This window comes from Molossus molossus, unplaced genomic scaffold (assembly GCF_014108415.1).
Source record: "Molossus molossus isolate mMolMol1 unplaced genomic scaffold, mMolMol1.p scaffold_m16_p_2, whole genome shotgun sequence".
Taxonomy (NCBI): domain Eukaryota; kingdom Metazoa; phylum Chordata; class Mammalia; order Chiroptera; family Molossidae; genus Molossus; species Molossus molossus.
In genome coordinates, this window is record NW_023425355.1 from 21998230 (window position 1) to 22018021 (window position 19792).

Below are 19792 nucleotides of genomic sequence, written 5' to 3' on the forward strand. Positions count from 1 at the left end.
TCCACCAAGAGCCACATACATGCTACCTACAAGAGACTCACTGCGGAGTGAAAGATACACACAGACTAAAAGTAAAGAGATAAAAATATATTTCATACAAATGGAAACAAAAAGAAAGCTGGGGTAGCAATACTTATATCTGTCAAAATACACTTTTAAAAAAAGGCTATAGCAAGAGACAAAGAAGGACACTACATAATGATAAAAGGAGCAATTCAAGAGAATATAACCTTGTAAACATTTATGTACTCAACATAGGAGCACCTAAATATGTAAAGCAAATGTTGATGGACAGAAAGGGAAAGAGAAAAAATACTACAGTCATAGTAGGGGATTTTAACAGTATAGTATCATCAATTGATAGACCTTCCAAACAGGGAATCAACAAAGAAACAGCAGCTTTAAATGACACATAAGGCTGGAGGGATTTAATTGATATTTTTTAGAGCATTTCACTCCAAAGCAGCAGAATATACATTCTTTTCAAGTGCACTTAGAACCAGCATTATTTACAATAGCCAAGATATGAAAGCAACCTAAGTGCCCATCAATGGATGACTGGATAAAGATGGTATGGTATATGAATATACAATGAAATATTACTTGGCCATAAAAAATAAGTTTATTTTTAAGGGTGCATGGTCAAATAGGCTTTGGAAATACTATACACTTTACCTTTTTGAAGTATCACAACGCACATTAGATTACTACATGATTTGAGACATCCCCAAGAAAAGAAACTTGTTAATGTTATTTAAACTATCATTTCCCAAGATTATTTGTCGTTTTTCAGAGAACAACTGACAGTTTGTGAATGGAGTGTCTAAAGAACACACACAGGGAAACAGAGGCTTTTTCACTTGCCTGTGAACAGACTTTTGCATTTTTAACAAGGACAACACCTAATCAAATGGAATAAATTCTAAAAATATAATTTAAGATACTATCACATATCATAAGGAGAAATCATTTTAGCAGAAAATAATTCCATGTAGACAGCTGGCCAACTTTTTCACTTACACATAAGGGTGGATAGATATGCTAACTACTCTTAGCATAAGTACTAGCCCAGAAATGCTTCTTCTTACACTCATTAATAATAGAGATGTGTACATGCTTACTTGTGGCCTTCTGTCAAGTCCTAAGTCATCATCTCTTATTGTCTGCTAGGCATTGCAACCTAGCTTATCAAATACTGCTCACAACTAGATAACTTGTAAAAAAAAATTTTTTTTTGAGAAGCCTGTCACAATGTTTATAAAACTTTGGTATCTTTAATTCCTGCAAAAAACAAAACAAAATAAAACAACCAAACTTACTCTATCTTAGAAATGAGGCATAAGGTGTGGGTGGGAGAGGTTATGCTGGGGAGATTCAAGAGGGAAGATGATTTTTAGTGTGTTTAAAACAGCCTAACAGCTCTGGCCGGTTTGGCTCAGGTTAGAGAGTCGGCCTGCGGACCAGAGAGTCCCAGGTTCGGTTCCCGCTAAGGACACGTACCTCGGTTGCAGTTTGTCCCCGGCCCTGGTTGGGGTCGTGTGGGTGGCAACCACTCGATGTGTCTCTCTCACATCGATGTTTCTCTCTCGCGCTTTCTCCCTCTCTCCCTCCCACTCTATCTGAAGATAAATGTAAAGAAAATGTCCTTGGATGAGGATAAATAAAAAAAAAAGGACAGCATAAGAGAGAAAGTGTCTTCTTTTCCTCCTGAATATAATAGAAATGCAAAAAGATAAATTTATAAAACTATACAAATCTTCTTTCATTGAAACAAAGCCATAGCTATAAACTACAAATGAGGACATAATGCCTACAAAACACAGCTGAGATCGATGCAGAGAACTTGTGTGTGAAGTACAACAAAAAATTGCCAGGGCTAATTGACTAGAGGTCCAAAAAATACATATTTTCTCCTAAATATAACATGCTAAGCCTAAGGTCATCACACTATATCTCTTGCTTATGAAAATTACTGTAAGGTTTGAGATGAGGGGGAGTGGGGACAGGTCAGATAGGGAACATAAGACAAATGAAGTCAAGTATAATAAAGACACAAAGTAGAAAGAACCCAGGCTTGGTCACTCCCAGAAAATACCAATGAAAAATACATACATTCATCCGTACATATATACATTTTCATATATATATGACAATATGGATGTGGTGCAACTGTAAAGCAATAGCAATAACTCAAAATGAATCAAAAAACCTAAAGTTAAGTGTTAAGACTATAAAAGTGTTAGAAGAAAATATAGGGATGAATTTTCATGACCTTGGGTTATGCAATGATTTGGGGGGTGGGGGAGGATAGAACATCAAAGTAAAAATAGCAAAATCAATAAATAGCTATATTGGACTACATCATAAAAATGTTTAAACTTCCTATAAATAACATTATTAAAAGGGAAATGACACCCAACTCATATAGTGGAAGAAATTGCCAAATCAGGTATCTAGTAAGAGAATAGATCCAGAATAGACAAAAGACTCTTCAAACTCAACATTAAAAAGACAACTAACGCCCTGGCCGGTTTGGCTCAGAGGCTGGAGCATCGGCCTGCAGACCAGAGAGTCCCCGGTTTGGTTCCCACTAGGAGCACGTACCAAAAAAAAAAAACAAACAAACAACTAACCCAATAAAAAAGGGCAAGGTCAGAACAGAAGAGAAACTGCTGAAGGTTACAAGGTTTTCCCCCCTATCTCTAGAACAGGCACGGGTGGTGCCTGGGTTTCTTCTCCTTATCTCTGGAAGTGACTCCCAGACCAGGCATCAATATGCCTGGCGGACACATCCTACACAGGCAGAATGCACGTGTTACAACAGCCGGAATAAGTTTGATAAGATCCCACAATTACAGGCTATCAACATCTACCCTATATAAGCAGAACCCCCTTCGTAGCGGGCTGAAACCATTTTTGGACTCAGCCTGTCTGCTTTGCAGATGCCCTGAATAAAATTCCGCTCCTGTATCCCTTTGACCTAGTGCATTCCTCCCTGGATGATCTAACAAAAAGTAATCAAGTATTTGTATGAACTTTTATCCAGAGACTATATGCAGACAGACAGTAAGTGGGTGAAAAGACGTTTAATATCACTAGGCATTACAGCCATACATATCAAAACCACAATGAGACACCACATCACACCTATTAGGGTGGGTACAATTAAAAGATTTTTTTAAAAGCCCAGCTGGTGTGGCTCAGTGGATTGAGCACCCTCCCATGGACTGAGAGGTCCCAGTCAGGGCACATGCCCAAGTTGCGGGCTCGATCCCCGACAGGGGGTGTGCAGGAGGCAGCCAATCGATGTTTCTCTCTCACATCTATGTTTCTATGTCTCTCTTTCTTCCTCTCTTTAAAAAATAAAAAATCAATAAAAGAATATTTTTTTAAAAAACAGAAACTAGCCAAGTGTTTGTGAAGATGTGGAGAAATTATTACCTTTATACATGCTTGTGAGGATATAACATGGTAGAACCACTTTGGAAAAGGGATCGACAATACCTCAAAATGCTAAGCATAGTGTTGCCATATTCCTAAGTTATTCCACTTAGGTATCTGAGAGACTTAAAAACATGTTCATAACAAATCTGTATATGAATAATCAGACCAAGATTACTCATAATAAACAAAAAGTAGAAACAACCCCCATTCCATCAACTTCTGAATGGATAAATATGTGATATAACCATGCAATGGAATATTATTCTACAATAAAAATGGTCCGGCCAGTGTGGCTCGGTGGTTGAGCGTCGACCCATGCACCAAGAGATTGCTGGTTCGATTCCCGGTCAGGGCACATGCCCAGGTTGTGGGCCCGATCCCCAGTGGGGGGCATGCAAGAGGCGGCCAACTGATGTTCTCTCTCATCAATGTTTCTATCTCTCTCTCCCTCTCCCTTCCTCTCTCTCTAAAATCAATAAAGAATAAAAAAATTTAAGTTATCTTTCCAATGTACAGAATAATAAAGAAAACAGTATTTGAAAACTAAAAAAAAAAAAAAAAAAAATTAAAAGAAATGAAGTACAAAGTCCTCCTACATCCCAAGGGATTGACTCACACTTCAGAAACATTTATCTCAGAGTAACCTGTTTGACGCAAAACAAGTAACTACTCTTCACCAGGCTCCCAAGAGTGAGGACGCCTATGAAATGCTTGTCTTCAACTTCTGTATGCAATTCGTAATCGTTGATATTAGATAACTAAAAATAAGGAAGATTACAGAGAGAAACAAAGCAAGCGAACATTGTGCTGTTATGAATGTGTCCGGTGAAGAAGCCATGGGGAGCTGAATGAGCTGTTGTCATAGCCTTAAATGTTTTCTTTGTGAGTTCATTTTACTTTAATTGCATTTGTGAGCGGCATCGAAGTTTACAGTGGGAGATAAAAGTATGGAAGAAAATAGTATAGTGTTATGACTATTTTTACAGCCATCCTTTATTGGTTATTCACAATAAAAAGCACAGCATATTCAGGGTGCATTAATAAAAAATGGAGACTATAAAAAGCTATTAAAATAGAATGTACACCAAGTTCACTGAGAATGCTATAGGATTGAGGTGCCATCCTCCCCCCCGTCTCCCCACAATAAGACATAAATAAAGCAATGTGTTAAGGGCCCAGAGGCTCAAAACCAAATTTCAAGTTGTGTTCCCCATCATGAATATCATGTGATGACCACATCTGAGAAAGAAAGCCTACCTACCTTATGCTTTTACAATGCTAATTCATATGGGCATTTGAACAAGGTGTTGTTTATTTAGTAAGATTTGCTTTATGCTAGGTTTACTGTGGCCAGAGGGATTCAAGACCTTAGCAAAGATAGCTAGTTACTTTTCCCAAATATATAAGGCCATGAATTTCCCTGTACCCCAATGAACCACAAAAAATAATGCAATTAGATTGGTGTGGCTCAGTGCTTGAGTGTTGACCCATGCACCAAGAGGTCGCCGGTTCGATTCCCGGTCAGGGCACATGCCCAGGTTGTGGGCCCGATCCCCAGTGCGGGGCATGCAGGAGGTGGCCAATTGATGTTCTCTGTCATCAATGTTTCTATCTCCCTCTCCCTCTCCCTTCTTCTCTCTCTAAAATCAATAAAGAAAAAATACTTTTGAAAAGGAAGCCACACCAATAGGGTGAAAGCTTTGAATACATTTTGTAGTAACCTTTCCTGAATCAGCTTCCCACTGAGACTTCAAAAACCCCTGATGTTTTCATTTTTAATTTTTTTAAATATTGATTTTTTTAGAAAGAGAGTGGAAGAGAGAAAGAGACACATCCATTGACTGCCTCCTGTACACCCCCTACTAGGGATGGAGCCAGCAACCCAGGCATGTGCCCTGACCTGGAATCAAACCAGCAACCTTTTGGTGCATGCGACTGTGCTGAGCCACTGAGCCACACTGGCCAGGGCAAAACCCCTGGTGTTTTGTTTTTTGTTTTGTTTTGTTTTGTTTTTATCCTCACTTGAGGACATTTTTCCATTTTTTGTTCAGATCGAGTAGGAGGGAGAGAGAGGGAGGAAGGGAGAGAGAGAGAGAGAGAGAGAGAGAAACATCGACGTGAAAGGGACACATCGAGTGGCTGCCACCCACACAACCCAACCAGGGCCGGGGACAAACTGCAACCGAGGTACGTGCCCTTAGTGGGAACCGAACCCAGGTCTCTCTGGACCGCAGGCCAACGCTCTAACACTGAGCCAAACCGGCCAGAGCAAAACCCTCGGTGTCTTTAAAATTGCATGATGTATTCCTGAAAGCAAACACCCAAACAGTGTTACAGCTATTGTCCTTACAAACTATTTCCAAATACGCAACGGACAAGAGGAAAATGACTCAACCAGGTAACTTGTTCACAGAAACTGACATAGAGAAGTAAGTTCTTTTTTCTTGTAACCAAACACATATAACACTGCCTTGCTGGAGATATTCCAAAAAGCTTCAAGTCTGGAGTTTGGCCTTCATGACCAAGGATGATCCCATTTTACATTCAAAAGTGAAAGCAAACCAACACTGTTTGCCTTGACATGTCTGTGAACCTTCGCAGCCCTCACCCGATTTATCGAGGAAACGCAACTTGGAACCACGTGAAAAGTTTACACAAGGTTTTCTTCGCAATGGCAAGGCACTTACTTTCAGGGTTGCTTCAGATTTACTCTTGAAACTAGAATAAATGATCAAACTTTCCTAGGTGACACGTTCTTGGCTGGAGGAGAATTTCTTTGAAAAAGCTTCAGTGTTTTCCTAGGTGACAGCGAGGCTGGGCAAAGGGCGCTACAGTCATCAGTCCTTTTATTAGGAACCTTGGATTGAACGCAAGGGGGAGCAGGCGTGGAGGAATGAACCCGGGGGCTTCCCAGGGCAGATAAAGAGTCCCAGACTTCAGAAAGGCCACTCACACCAGCGAGGGCTCCCAGCTGAGGACACCGCCCGACCCTGAGTGCTGATGCAAACGTGCATCAGATTAGGACATCATTAATGTTCGGATAAGTGTTAACAAGCCTAAAACCCAACAGAGGTGCTGTACTCAGACTGGAACCAAATGAATCGCAAACTCATCATCAGCATGATTCCTGGCTTGTGGCCTGGTCGCCGATACACTGTGGGAATTCCAAAACAATACATGCTTAGACACTTGTGCAACTTTTTACATTTTTTATTAAATCACACACTTACCAAAAAGTTGCAAGACTAGTACTGCATAAAGAACTCCTGTACGCCCATTGCCCACAGTTACCAATTGGCAAAATTTGCCGCCTTTGCTTTATAATCCTAGGTATCTTTGAAAACAGCATTAAATGCTTGACTGGTTGCCTAAAATCATCACTCACTGTAACATATTTTTCCTAATTATTGGAGAGAGATCTGCTCTATCTAGGATCGTAATAATAGTAATGCTAATAGTAACCTGTCCATTGAATAACTATGAAAACTCTACAGGGTAAGTAGTACTATGTTCGGGTTACAGATAAGGAAACTGAGGTCACAAAGCTAGAAAGGGGTATAGCCAGGATTCAAATTCAGTTCTGTCTGACCCTACAGCTAGTGCTCAAGAACTTTTATTTTTAATGTTTTTTTCTTTATTGATTTTAGAGAGAGAGGAAGTTTGAAGGAGAGAGAGCTAGAAACATCGATGAGAGAGAACATCGACTGGCCACCTCCTGCATGCCCCCCACTGGGGATCGGGCCCACACCCTGGGCATGTGTCCTGACCGGGAATCGAACCAGTGACCTCTTGGTGGATGGGTCCATGTTCAACCACTGAGCCACACCGTCTGGGCCTCAAAAACATTTTTGAACACTAACTCTTATCAAATGTAGCTAGAAAATTCATTTTCCTTAGTCCATCTGATTCCCAAAGTGAACGTCATCTCTTTACTTGGGAAACCCATCCATATTCTTAAGGGCAGTATAATCTAACATGGGAACATGAATCAGTACCAAAAACACAGCTGTGGCCCTGGCCAGTGTGGCTCAGTTGGTTAGAGCATTGTTCCCAGCACCAAAAAGGGCGGAGGTTCAATTCCTGGTCAGGGCACACACCCAGGTTGTGAATCCAATCCTGGTCAGGGTGCTTGCAGGAAGCAACCGATTGATGTTTCTCTCTCTCTCCCTCTCCCTTCCTCTCTCTCAAATCAAACATACCACTGATGAGGATTTTTTTTTTAAAAAAAGAAACCTTTTTTGAATGAAACTGTGGCTAAGAATATGTTAGTGTGGCATCCTTAATAATAATGTCCTCTTTAATCTGCAAAGTTGAAACATTCACGTGTTTCTATTTGGGAATAACCAGTATGAGCCTTTTTTGATGTTCAATGACCAATCCATCGAGAGGGGCCCCTATTCACCTACTATCACACATTCCTTGTAATGATAGTGGCTCAAAGTTGGCTACTTATATAGGCCATTGTTGGGGAACAGCCAAAGTAATGAGGGGGAAAAATAAACTTATCAATGACTCAACCTGGAAGTTCAAACCATCCCAACAATGGCCCATTCTAAGAAGTCCTTGCCCGATTTGTTAATGATTGCTGAAAATATCAGAGAACTCCAGGAGTTGACGGCCTGGGTATGTGGGTGTGTTCACGTCTTTGAATGGATGTGTACATATGTGTCAAGTGATGTCTGTTTCTAACAAGATCTTGGCCTCCTTTGATTCTCAACTCTATTCTTCCAACAAGATTATTTCTAAGAAATAAGAAGTCTCTTTGTAAAGTTGGACAATTGGATTTTGATTTTCCCATTCTGAGTCTTTTCACTTTGACCAGGTGTATGGTAGCAGGTTACCGAAGAACCTTCTTTATTTCCATTAGACAATGGGAAAAGATGAAGAACTACAGATGTTTCTGAATATACACTAAGGCCATGACAGACTCCCAGAATTTGGGATGTTTAAGTTACTTTCTCTGAAAAAGAAAGTTCAAAACTTGCTTCTGAAGTTTTAGAGCAATAATAGGATCTATGACTAATTGTCCACACTTTAAGCCAAGACTGTTCAATTTAATTGCTTAGCAGTAATACTTCTAAGGTTTCCATTTTCTGGAAAGTTAAAAGCTTGAGCAAGTTTACACATTATCATATCTGGTGAGCCTTGACTAATTAATTCAATAAAATATATTAAAAGCCTGCTATGCTAGGCATAAAGAATACAAAAATAAAGAGGATATTGTTTTACTAATAATACTATAACATAATAGAAATACTATTTATGGAATGCTTATCAGCGATAGTCAATATGCTAAGCATTTCGTTTAGATTTATAAACGTTATCTCAAATCTCTCTCACAGAAACACTATAAGGAATGAATTACTACTATCCTCATTTTCAGTATGAGCTTGGGAATTTGCCATGGGGCAAAGTTGGGATCAGAACCCGGGTCAGTTTGACTGAAACCTCTGCCTTGTTGTCATACAGAAGGAAACACCGATTTAATAAATGCCCTAAAGTTTTATGACTACTATACTAAAAGTATGTCTAGTGGGGCATGAACGAGGACACAGAAAGATGGCTCTTGAGGGTTTAGAGACTAAGGGACCGAAAGAGCATTTCTATGTAGGGAGCTCTTAATGGCCTCCACTCAGTAGACAGGATCCAGTTGAGCTAAGCTCAACTGGCATTTCAGAGAGAGTTCCTTGCTGGGATCACCTCAAAGGCAAGCTTCAGAAAGAATACAATTCAGAACGAACAGATTACAAACTCCCAGACCAGTTCAGGATCATATGGACTAGACCTGTGCTGCCCAATTAAATAGCCACTAGCTACACATGTCTTTTAAGCACTTAAAATGGGGCTAGTTGAAATGGAGAAGTTCAGTAAGTATAGAGTTTTGAACACTTTATATTAATATTCATATTTAATTAATATTATATTGAGATTATAATATTCTGTATATAGATAAATAAGATTTATTATGAAAATGACTCGAACCATTTTGTTTTTACATTATTTAATGTGGCTACTGGAATAGTTAAAACTACACATGTATAATTACATCTGTGATTTATATTGCGTCTTTATTGAACAGCGCTGGATTATAGTGTCTTCTCCTGACTTAGAAGGCCAAGGGCAATTTAGATTCATATCCCAAATGTGGGATCCAGAAAGTAAACAGCTTCTAGGCATGCCTTTGCAGCATTCCCTAGCTGCTTTGTTCAGTAGCTACTGAATCATCATCATCATCCTTTAATCATCACTACACAAAAGATCAACTCGTTCATGGCAGGTATTGGGTTTATCTATCATCACAGGTGCTTAACCTAAGGCCCGAAACACAGAATCCTTCAAGAAATGTTCAATGAATGGTTCAGCTCATTAAAAAGTAGCTAAGCTACTGAATCTGATTTCTTTTTTTAACAAATATTGTCAAACAATTCATTTTTGACAAATGTTGCCTACTTTAAAGTAAGTCATAGAAAGCTCCACATTTATTATAATAAGCAATACCTCTGTTAAAACCCATTTTGAGCCCTGGCCAGTGTGGCTCAGTTGGTTGGGCATCAACCCATGCACCAAAAAGTGGCTGGTTCTATTCCAGGTCAGGGATATTCTATGGCAGGGTTGCACGCTAGATCTCCGGTTGGAGGGGGCAATCAGGAGGTAGCTGATAGATGTTTCGCTCTCCCATGGATGTTTCTCTCTCCCTCCCTCCTCCTTCCTCTCTCAAAACAACAACAACAAATCAATAAAATGAAAAAATGTATTTCAATCTCCTTTCTACTCTGTCAAGCTGTGGAGCAGTATCATAGATATTCTCAACAGTGGCAAAACTTTGAACTTGAAAGTTAGATGAACACAGTACCAAAGATCTTAAAGATCAATTTGTCACCATCCACTTGAGTGTCTTTCCTCAGAATGATCATTCTTTTCCTGATAAAATTTCTTCTGGATTTTTTTCTTCATATCTGTAATCATTGATTTTAACAGGGAAGACAGATAGAAAAAGGAAGTTGACCCCGTCCGCTTTCTGTGTTGAGCTCCTCACATAGCTATTGAGCAAAGTCTTCATCTTTTTGTTCTTCTTGCTCTAAGCATCAATTACAGTTGAAGAAATGAATGGCTAGCTTGGCACTGACACTGAGCAGTGTCCCCAAAATAGCTGTTGTAAACCACAATGGCTATACCTGTGCCTGGCAAAATCAGCCCCACTCTAATGCAACTAAACACACAAACAAATAGTATTTGCCACACTTAACTTTATCAAAACCTTCGGTACCGCTGTTCTGTCTTTGTCCTTACCCATGAGCATCTCCTCCCATATTTTTTAAATCAAGTTGTCTTAAATTGAAGTTCATAACCTGGTTTCCGAGAAGCGACATCACTTCTTCCCTTTTGACATTATTAGGATCGCTAGCAAAATATTGTATTTTAGGGCTCTCACGAAAACAATTTCTGGACACCTGTTCTGGCGAGCTCCCACTCATCTTTAAGGAATGTGATTCTCACTTTACACCAGGTGAAAACTCTGATTTTTAGCAGGCAGCTGAGGAGAGAGCTGTCATCCACAAATCTTAAATATTAATCAGCTTGGGCCACCATAACAAGATACCAGACGAGGTGGCTTCAACAACAGACATTTGTTTTCTCACATTTCTGGGAGCTGGGAGTGGAAGACCAAGGTGTCAGCAGGTGTGGTTTCGGGTGAGAACAATCTTTCTGCCTTGCAGATGGCTGCCTTTTCTGTGTCCCCACATGGTCTTTCTTTTGTGTGCAAGAGAAGGGAGAAAGAGCACACACAGGCTCTGGGCTCTTCCTCTTCTGAGGGGGACACCATTCCTATCAGATTAGGGGCCCATCTTTCTGATCTCATTTTTCCTGAACTACCTCTTTCAGTGCCTTATTTCCAAATACAATCCCATTGGGGTTATTAGTTTCAATATTGGTATTTGAGGGGACACGGTTTGCTTATAACATCCTAGATAAGAGTATCATTACTGCACTAATATGCTTTCTGGCGTTTTGCTGAAATATTGGCAGACTTCTTTCCTCGCTGTGACATGCTATCCAAGTAGCTTGCCTATGATGAATGGCTTAAAATTTTGGCATGAGATGGATTTTTGGTCATAAATTCTTTTGTATTAAAAGTATAAAAATTATGGCCTGGCCGGTGTGGCTCAGTAGTTGAGCGTTGACCCATGCAGCAAGAGGTCGCCGGTTCGATTCCCGGTCAGGGCACATGCCCAGGTTGTGGGCCCGATCCCCAGTGGGGGGCGTGCAGGAGGTGGCCAGTGGATGTTCTCTCTCATCGATGTTTCTCTCTCTCTCTCCCTCTCCCTTCCTTTTTCTCTAATAACAATAAAGAAAAAAAAATTTTAAGTATAAAAATTACGTAACATTTCCTCAAAAGCATAAGCTTTTAATGGTAGAAATTTTATATAACTAATGTACAGAAGTCTCATGATAACTGATAGAAATCTGTAGAGACTTTGTTTAAAATGTTATCATGATATGACACTATGAAGAGAAGAAGTTTAATAAAACTCCACTGGGACCTGGTTACAAAATGAAAAGGTGTCAATATTGCATGTCTCCACGATAATGAAGAAAAACAATGAAACACTGAACTCGATTTTCCTTTCTGCTGGGGTTTTTGACAATGTAAATTCAAGTGGTTTAAAAAACGTCATCTCTGTTGCTCCATTTTCCAAATAGAATCGCTGATCATTAGGAAGGAAATGTTGTAAATGTAGTTAAGTTTGCTTTTACCATCATTATAACATTTATTTATCGAGTGTTCTAATGTCTGAGGCGCTATGTTAGATGCTGTACAGGGCCTTGCCTATGACCCAAAAATAATGTACCATGGCATAGTCAGTCCAGTGTTTTTGGTCCATTTTAACAATCCAGTTGGATTAAAGCAATTCAATCTGATGGATTGCCGCACAAGCAATCATTAAGATGGTCTAAACTACCAAATTGAGTGTGCCACGGCTAATTGAGTAACTCCGCATAGCCTTGGACACAGAGAAGGCACAATCCCTGATCTTGAGGCAATTACTTTCTAAATCACTAAAACATTATTGTTATAATACCAAATCAAATTGATGAAACATAAAGACACTTGATATTTCTGGCTCCAGTTAAATGTTCTGTGAATGCAAATAAAATATTATAATATCTTATAAAGAATGTTCAGAAGTGGCCAAGTGTTGAAGGCCCAAACCATGATGATTTGCTTCAGAAGGTTGAGCTACAACAGAAAGACTCCTATAGTCATGCTTGCAAAAGAGTTTTGAGCTAAATCATTTCACGCAAAAGAGTTTTGAGCTAAGTGATTTCACTCAAAAGATAACAAGTGCTTACTAACTACAGACCAGGTACTTAGACAAGGGATAAGATTCCCACTTAGAAACTCGGAGACCTTGGACAAGTCACTTGATCTTTCAATGCCTCTTTCACTGTTTGTAAAAGGGATATAATAATTTGCATACTACGCACCCCGTTGCATTATTCTGAGGATCACATGAGGTAATGGATGTGAAGGGTAAATAATGCTTTTCTTCCTGACTAGTTTTCAATCCAAAAATCACTAAATCGATCAATAAAATTACAAATCCAACCTCTAAGAAACAATTGCTGTTAACATTTTGGTGTTCTTTTAGTATTTTTTTAACATTTTTTATTTATGGATTTATGCCCCACTTTTATTATTTTTTTTTCTTTATTGATTTGAGGGTGAGAGGAAGGGAGAGGGAGAGATAGAAACATCGATGAGAGAGAACATCTACTGGCCGCCTCCTGCATGCCCCCCACTGGGGATCGGGCCCAAAACCTGGGCATGTGCCCTGACTGGGAATTGAACCAGCAACCTCCTGGTGCATGGGTTGGTGCTCAACCACTGAGCCACACTGGCCGGGCTCACTTTTAAAAGTTTACATCATATATCTTCTTGAAAGCATTTTCCCTCACCATTAAAAACTTCAAAATTGATTTTTATTTTCATAATTGCAAAATATGAATCTACAAGAATTGAACCAAACCTGTTTTCAAATCTTTAAATAGTCTAAAATTTTTTGGCCATTTAATAATGTTGCAGTGAACATGTCTGTATATAAATCATTGTCTGCACCTGTAATTTATTTCCTTATGATATATTCGTAGAAGTAGAATGCTTGGTTAAGTGGTACAAACCCTTTTGAAATTCTTGATACATATCTTTAAATTGATCCTTTAGAAACTTTATCAATTTATACTCCTATTACTCTCCTGTAAGTACCACTAAACATTAATATGAGACACACAAAAAAAAATCCAATACGGTAGGTCAAAAATGACACTTAACTGCTTTAATGTGCATTTTTTAAAATAATTTTTAAAATATGTTTTTATTCATTTTTTAGAGAGAGATAGGAAGGGAGAGGTAGAGAGAGAGAGAAACATCGATGTGAGAAAGAAGCATCAATCAGTTGCCTTCCCTAGGCACGCCCCCTGACTTGGGATTAAAACCCCAATCTGTGCATGTATCCTGACCAAGAATAGAACTGGCAACCCTTCTGTGCACGGGACAAAGCTCAACCAACTGAGTCACACGGGGCAAGGTGAATGTGCTTTTTTTTAAAAAAACTAGTGACGTGGGATGCATTTACCCATTAGTAGCCATTTGTAGCCCTTGCCTACTTCTTCAGTGGGAGTGTCAGCTGTTTTGTTTTGGTTTTGGTGTTTGGTTTTTGTTTTCCCCTTAAACTGTATAGTTCACTCTAGCACAATCATTCTGCTTGGATTGTATTATTCATGGTTTCCATGCTTAAGTTTCTAGCCATTCTAAATGGACCTATATTTAATTAATTTGCTAAAGGTTATCTCCTTTAGAATTTCTTTTGAGGTACTATATGGTAGAAGTGAAAATTTTACCGGATATTTTTTGGCCAATTACATGAGCAAAATTTCACTCTCAACTACTGTTTACCATTGATCCTTGATGCTTCCTTTATCATATAAATTCTTCTCTATTTTAGAGTCTGTTAGAGGGCAATTTACTGTATTGCATTGATCTCAATAGATTGTAGCATTATTGTGCTACAATATTATTGTATTTTAATTTGGTTTATATTATGTGGTAAGATAAGAGCATCAAGAGCTTCTCCTTACATCTTATTTTTCGAAATTACTTTAGGTATTCTTCCCCATTTCTTCAAGATAAACTTTAGAACAATTTTAGGGATTGTGTTAATTCTATACATTCTATATATTGATTTATCATGTTGAACATTCTACCCAAGAACATAGAGTTGTCTAATTTTTAAAAAATAATTTTATTGATTTTTTTAGAGAAAGAGGAAGGGAGAGAGAGAGAGAGAGAGAGAGAGAGAGAGAGAGAGAGAGAGAAAGAGAGAGGAAAGGAGAGAGAGAAGCATCAATGTGAGAGAAACACATTGATTGGTCACCTCCTGCATGCCCCCTACTGGGGATCAAGCCCACAAACCAGGCACATGCCCTGACCTATAATAGACCATGGAGTTCATGGGACTCAGTTCTTGGGACAATTCCAAGGCATCTTATATTTTTGATATTTTGTGAATGTGAGGTTATTGCCACTACAGTTACTATTTATTTTTGGTATATAGGAAAGACATTGATTTTGTATCTATATCTCCTACTGGGCCATTCTATTGCAATCTCTTATTCTCAGTTTCAGTTTATTTTCATAGGTTTTCAGGTATATAATTATACTTTCTATAAATAATACCGCGTTTTCTCCTTTCAACCAGTTATATTTCTCATCCTTGGTATGGTTCTCTATTGAAGCAAACGAAAGACACTCAACAACAACAACAACAAAACATTTTTAGTTCCAGGATCATATACGTCCCCTGACCCTTTAACTTCCCCACCCCAAAACTTAGTTTTGCTTTTACGCTCAAAACACAGTTTTACCATCAGATATCAATCACTTTTCCCTAGCCTTTTTCAGGGCCCTATATACTGAGAACACAATTCATTCACCTAATAGTAACTCCAATGTCTCAGTACTTGAGTTTGGAAATCTGTGAGGCATTCACTAACTACTTCAGGTATAAAAATCCCCTCCCTTCACACTGTGCAAACTCCCAGGTACAGGAAAAGGTACACTCGTGTGTGTGTGTGTGTGTGTGTGTGTGCGCGCGCGCGTGCATTGCGAGGAAAAGGGTTGAGATTCAGGAAATGAATAAATGATGTTTGTCCTTCTACCTCTCTTTTACTAGCTCATTTTTCTGAGTTTCTCACATTTTATACCAACTCTTATTTCCTGTTGCTCCACAAATCAACTCTCCCTCTCATGTCCCTGTACTGAGCTGAACACGCTGTGCACAGAAACAGATCACCAAATGCTCCCTGAGAAGCTTCCTAGACCCCAGTTTCCATAAGGTCATAAATCTCATTTCTTTTTCTTTTTTCTGTTTTGCCTTAGTCATATATCTTTCAAAGAAATTAAGAGAGGAAAAATAGTCTTGAAAAAAATTCCCCATTTGCCTACCAATAAATCTCATTTCTTCTATTTACCACTAAATATGCAATATTTAGCAATATCCCTGGTCTATACTAAATATCATTTGTTCAATATCATTAGCTCCTACCACTGCTATTAGGTAATTATTAATGACTAATGATGTCATAGATTATTTTCCGACCCCGAATCCTGAGATCCACCTAGGAAGTAATGCCGAAGCACTCTATAAATCAGGAATGCAGTCACACCATTTATTCTTTCATTCAGTATATACCACTTATTGAGCACCACTTACATGTGAAACTCTATGCTAAGGATATAGCATTGAAGGAGACATGATGCCTTTCTATGGAGTTTATATTATAGTGGAGGAAACAAAAAATCAGCACCTATCCTAAGTTCAGTGTATTAAAGGGTTTGAAAGTAGCAATGTAGTCTGATTGCATCACAGTGAAAAAATATACTCTGGCTACTCTGCATGAAATAAACTCTAGGTATATAAAGGTTGAAAGAGAAAGACCAATTAGATGGTTGATGGAATAGTCCAGGTATAAGATATTCTTATTCTGAGCTGGTGTGGTGAAGTACAAGTGTATATAATTCTATGAATTTAAATATATTCTGAAAGAAGACTAAATCGTTCTTTGTGAAGGATCAGAAATAAGTATAGGAGAATGGAGAAATAAAGAACAGTCAGGTGTCTGCCTTGTGTAACTTGTAGACACATATATTGAGTAAAGAGATAAGCTTGAAAGGGAAAAATAAGAGGTCTATTTTGGACATGGTATATTTGAGTGTTTTCAAGACTTGGAAGTAGAAATGCCAAGTAGGCAGTTGAATGTGTGTCTAAAGCTCAAGGAAGAGTCTGGGTAGCGGATATATCTCCAGGGCAGCATTTCAATAATAAATAAAAATTAATAAGGTAAACTTATGAGAGAATATGGATAACAAAAGAGCCTAGGACAGTTTCCTAAGTCTAGGAGTAAAATCCAGCCTAAAAGACTAAATATAAGACCTGGAAGATGATCATGGCAAAAGGCAACGGTGATAAAGTGCAAGAAAAAATTAACTGCAATGAATAGAGACCAAGGATTGAGTTACCAAGCCACTGATTTATTGAACTGTGCAGAAAGGTATTTAATCCATTAGGAATGGTAGAAAGTTTCAGTATGGAGATAAAGTAAGTGGGGAGGTTTCTACAGGTATGCAGGAATCAGGGAGCTTTCAACAAGAAGGGTTAGTGGGCGACAGTCTTATTGCATGAAAGTCACAGGTACAGAGAGTATTAAACAGGAGGAAGGAGGAATAATGAGCTAGAAAGAGCAACGGGGAATCACAGAGTGCACTAATTCCATGTCCTATGCCTGAAGTTTATGTGATTATGAGAACAGTTTAGTTGCATTTGAGCCCAGTTTTAGCTACGACACGAAAATGAATGAAACGTTCTAAGAAAAGGATTGTTGTTCATAGAGAAAGAGTATTAGTTTTCATTGCGGCATAAAAATGCATCCCAAAATTTTCTAGCTTAAAGAAACAACTATTTTGGGGTACAGACTGACAATCCCCAGAAGAGAGGGTGGTGGGGGAGAAATAAACCACAGAACTTATTTATATGCATGTGTGCATGAACAATGGACACGGGCAACAAAGCTGGGGACAGGGCGGGGGGGGGGAATCAGTGGGGGTAAAAGGAGAAACAGCTGTAACAAAAATAAATTAATTAATTAAAAAAATAAATAAATAGAATGTCAAGCTATAAAAAAAAAGAAACAACTATTTTATATATTTATGATTCTATGGAATGGGCTCAGTTAGGCAATCTTTCTGCCGGTATCAATTGCCATCATTCATGTGACTGCAGTTTTTCTGTTGGCTCAAGTGAGGATGAATCATTCAGTATGGCCTTACTCACACGCCTGGTAGTTCATCTGTACAATAAACCACGTGGTCGCTCATCTTCAAGGAGACCGCCCCAGGCTTTCTTAGCATGAAAGTCCAGGACAGTACTACAGGAAGAACAGGAGCTCATGAGCGTTAAGCTTAGAACTCCAAATGACCACTCACGCTTTTTATGGATCAAAGCATGTCACAAGTTCAAGCCCAGATTCCCAATGGAACAGGTGTGCCTCGGCGGGAGGCGCAGCAGTGCCCAACTGGAAAAGTGCACACACACATGGATGGATAAATTATAACAACCAATTGTGCAAATGATCTATCACTGTCTACTTTCTGGCCAAAATAGTTCACACATACTTCTATATCAGTTTTGTAATATTATATTCTAACCAGATAGATTAAAAGTAAAGGGAAAGCCCTGGTCGGCCTGGCTCAGCAGTTGGAGCATCAGCCTGTGGACCAGAGAGTCCCGGGTTCGGTTCCCACTAAGGGCACGTACCTCGGTTGCAGTTTGGCCCCGGCCCCATTTGGGATCGTGTGGGTGGCAGCCAGTCAATGTGTCTCTTTCACATCGATGTTTCTCTCTCTCTCTTCCTCCCTCTCTCCCTCCTGCTCTATCTGAAGATAAATGCAAAAATGTCCTGGGGTGAAGATAAAAAATAACTAAAAAAAAAAGTAAAGGGAAAGAGAAATATATACCATGCTAACACTAACCAAAAGAAAAATGGAGTTTCTGTATTAATTATATACAAAGCAGACTTCAGAGCTCAGAAAATAATCAAGAATAAATGGAGGTATTACCAAATGATAAAGAGGTCAATTTTTGAAGAAGACATAACAACTCTGAATGTCTTATATGTATGTGCCTAACCACAGAGAATCAAAATATGTGAGGCTAAGAGAACTGAAAGGAAAAATAGACAAATCCACTGTTGGAGACTCCAAAACACTTCGATCAGTAACTGACAGATTCAGCTGGCAGAAAATCTGTAAGGATATAGTTGAACTGAAATGATGACCAATCCACTGTATCTAATTGACATTTACAGAATATTTCATCCAACAATAGCAGAATACACGTTCTTCTCCAGCTAACAAGGAATATGCACCGTGTGTTTCATGGCCCAACTTTTGAGACATGAAAAGAACCTTAACACATTTAAAAGACTAGAGCAAAATTAAATTAAACTAGAAATCAACAACAGAAATATAGACGGAAAAATCTCAAAATATTTGGATGTTAAACAATACTCTTCTAAATAACCACATGTGTCAAAAAATATAAAGAGGAATTTCAAAATATTTTGAAGTAAATGAAAATGAACATACAACTTATCAAAATGTGTGGGATACAGTGAAAACAGCACTTAGAGGCAATTTTATAGTATTAAATGTATATATTAAGAAAGAAGATATAAAATATATATGTAAGAATCCACCTCAGGAAACTAGAGAAAGAAAAGCAAAATACATTTATAGCAAGCAAAAGAAAACAAGTAAAAATCAGAAAAGAAATGAATGAAATTGAAACTAGGAAAACAGAGAAATCAAAACTGAAAGTTGGTTCTTTGACAAGATCAATAAAATTGATGACTTTCTAACTAGACTAGCCAAGATGATATCAGAAATGAAACGGGACCATCATTACTGATCCTATGGACATAAGGAATATTATGTCCACAATTTGACAACTTAGATGAAATGACCCAATTCCTTGAAAGACACTGCCTCAATAATTGTGAAAAAAAATAGACATGTAGGTTAATAGAACAAAACACAAAAGCCAGAAATTGATATACTCAAATATAGATAACTAATATTTAGCAAAAAAGCAAATGCAATTCAATGGAGAAAGGAAGGTCTTTCAAGAAATGGTGCTAGAGCCCTGGCCTGTTTGGCTCAGTGGTTAGAGCGTCAGCCCGCAGACCAGAGAGTCCTGGGTCCGATTCCAGACAAGGGCACGTACTTCAGATG